The sequence below is a fragment of the Salmo salar genome, unplaced genomic scaffold (assembly GCF_965601325.2).
Source record: "Salmo salar unplaced genomic scaffold, fSalSal1 ptg000293l, whole genome shotgun sequence".
Taxonomy (NCBI): Eukaryota; Metazoa; Chordata; class Actinopteri; order Salmoniformes; family Salmonidae; genus Salmo; species Salmo salar.
Window position 1 is genome coordinate 2,190,001 of NW_027675346.1, and position 2,500 is coordinate 2,192,500.

General features: G+C 42.1%; 6 non-coding genes across 6 annotated transcripts; all 6 read left to right on the forward strand.

The window, feature by feature from the left end:
• Window positions 1–271: 271 nt before the first annotated feature.
• Window positions 272–390, forward strand: LOC145868190 (5S ribosomal RNA). Its single transcript, XR_014384184.1, has one exon. It is a non-coding gene; the product is annotated as a 5S ribosomal RNA (ribosomal RNA).
• A 139-nt stretch (window positions 391–529) lies between these two features.
• LOC145869796 (5S ribosomal RNA) lies at window positions 530–648 on the forward strand. The gene has a single exon (XR_014385792.1). It is a non-coding gene; the product is annotated as a 5S ribosomal RNA (ribosomal RNA).
• A 410-nt stretch (window positions 649–1,058) lies between these two features.
• LOC145867403 (5S ribosomal RNA) lies at window positions 1,059–1,177 on the forward strand. Its single transcript, XR_014383396.1, has one exon. It is a non-coding gene; the product is annotated as a 5S ribosomal RNA (ribosomal RNA).
• A 409-nt stretch (window positions 1,178–1,586) lies between these two features.
• LOC145868191 (5S ribosomal RNA) lies at window positions 1,587–1,705 on the forward strand. Its single transcript, XR_014384185.1, has one exon. It is a non-coding gene; the product is annotated as a 5S ribosomal RNA (ribosomal RNA).
• A 139-nt stretch (window positions 1,706–1,844) lies between these two features.
• On the forward strand, window positions 1,845–1,963 carry LOC145870293 (5S ribosomal RNA). Its single transcript, XR_014386289.1, has one exon. It is a non-coding gene; the product is annotated as a 5S ribosomal RNA (ribosomal RNA).
• A 410-nt stretch (window positions 1,964–2,373) lies between these two features.
• LOC145868192 (5S ribosomal RNA) lies at window positions 2,374–2,492 on the forward strand. The gene has a single exon (XR_014384186.1). It is a non-coding gene; the product is annotated as a 5S ribosomal RNA (ribosomal RNA).
• Window positions 2,493–2,500: the final 8 nt, after the last annotated feature.

Sequence of the window (2,500 nt, forward strand, 5' to 3'; positions counted from 1 at the left end):
TGCCTTGTATTTATGAGACAAACAAGAATATTGTTGGTGAATGCAGCTTGTGTGTGCTTTGTGCTCCTTGGCCCTGTTCAAATGATGAAAGGAAATAAAGTTTGTATTTTATCCAACTACCTGTGCTAAAAAGTGATGGGAACAGTGTTTGTAATTTCTTCTACTTTTTCAGTGACACAAAGTTCAAGCTGCTTATCTAATTGTTGAAAATGCAATGTCTGTTTATCACACTCACTTTGACTATATATGTTGTAGCAAGAGATTGTTTCTCGCTTACGGCCATACCAGCCTGGGTACGCCCGATCTCGTCTGATCTCGGAAGCTAAGCAGGGTCGGGCCTGGTTAGTACTTGGATGGGAGACCGCCTGGAAATACCAGGTGCTGTAAGCATTTTGTCCACGAGGGTGTGCTCTTGCACTATTTCATCAGCAACACTGCCTTGTAGTAAGCATTTAATGATGAATTGACTAAATGTCTGTTTTATCAGACTCACTTTGACTATATATGTTGTAGCAAGAGATTGTTTCTCGCTTACGGCCATATCAGCCTGGGTACGCCCGATCTCGTCTGATCTCGGAAGCTAAGCAGGGTCGGGCCTGGTTAGTACTTGGATGGGAGACCGCCTGGGAATACCATGTGCTGTAAGCATTTTGTCCACGAGGGTGTGCTCTTGCACTATTTCATCAGCAACACTGCGTTGTAGTAAGCATTTAATGATGAATTGACTAAATGCAGCTTCCTGCCTTTTTAATAGGATCAAATTTCCTGGATGTTTTCAATTAGCATCTGCCTTGTATTTATGAGACAAACAAGAATATTGTTGCTGAATGCAGCTTGTGTGTGCTTTGTGCTCCTTGGCCCTGTTCAAATGATGAAAGGAAATAAAGTTTGTATTTTATCCAACTACCTGTGCTAAAAAGTGATGGGAACAGTGTTTGTAATTTCTTCTACTTTTTCAGTGACACAAAGTTCAAGCTGCTTATCTAATTGGTGAAAATGCAATGTCTGTTTATCACACTCACTTTGACTATATATGTTGTAGCAAGAGATTGTTTCTCGCTTACGGCCATATCAGCCTGGGTACGCCCGATCTCGTCTGATCTCGGAAGCTAAGCAGGGTCGGGCCTGGTTAGTACTTGGATGGGAGACCGCCTGGGAATACCAGGTGCTGTAAGCATTTTGTCCACGAGGGTGTGCTCTTGCACTATTTCATCAGCAACACTGCCTTGTAGTAAGCATTTAATGATGAATTGACTAAATGCAGCTTCCTGCCTTTTTAATAGGATCAAATTTCCTTGTGTTTTCAATTAGCATCTGCCTTGTATTTATAAGACAAACAAGAATATTGTTGCTGAATGCAGCTTGTGTGTGCTTTGTGCTCCTTGGCCCTGTTCAAATGATGAAAGGAAATAAAGTTTGTATTTTATCCAACTACCTGTGCTAAAAAGTGATGGGAACAGTGTTTGTAATTTCTTCTACTTTTTCAGTGACACAAAGTTCAAGCTGCTTATCTAATTGTTGAAAATGCAATGTCTGTTTATCACACTCACTTTGACTATATATGTTGTAGCAAGAGATTGTTTCTCGCTTACGGCCATACCAGCCTGGGTACGCCCGATCTCGTCTGATCTCGGAAGCTAAGCAGGGTCGGGCCTGGTTAGTACTTGGATGGGAGACCGCCTGGAAATACCAGGTGCTGTAAGCATTTTGTCCACGAGGGTGTGCTCTTGCACTATTTCATCAGCAACACTGCCTTGTAGTAAGCATTTAATGATGAATTGACTAAATGTCTGTTTTATCAGACTCACTTTGACTATATATGTTGTAGCAAGAGATTGTTTCTCGCTTACGGCCATATCAGCCTGGGTACGCCCGATCTCGTCTGATTTCGGAAGCTAAGCAGGGTTGGGCCTGGTTAGTACTTGGATGGGAGACCGCCTGGGAATACCATGTGCTGTAAGCATTTTGTCCACGAGGGTGTGCTCTTGCACTATTTCATCAGCAACACTGCGTTGTAGTAAGCATTTAATGATGAATTGACTAAATGCAGCTTCCTGCCTTTTTAATAGGATCAAATTTCCTGGATGTTTTCAATTAGCATCTGCCTTGTATTTATGAGACAAACAAGAATATTGTTGCTGAATGCAGCTTGTGTGTGCTTTGTGCTCCTTGGCCCTGTTCAAATGATGAAAGGAAATAAAGTTTGTATTTTATCCAACTACCTGTGCTAAAAAGTGATGGGAACAGTGTTTGTAATTTCTTCTACTTTTTCAGTGACACAAAGTTCAAGCTGCTTATCTAATTGTTGAAAATGCAATGTCTGTTTATCACACTCACTTTGACTATATATGTTGTAGCAAGAGATTGTTTCTCGCTTACGGCCATACCAGCCTGGGTACGCCCGATCTCGTCTGATCTCGGAAGCTAAGCAGGGTCGGGCCTGGTTAGTACTTGGATGGGAGACCGCCTGGAAATACCAGGTGCTGTAAGCATTTTGTCC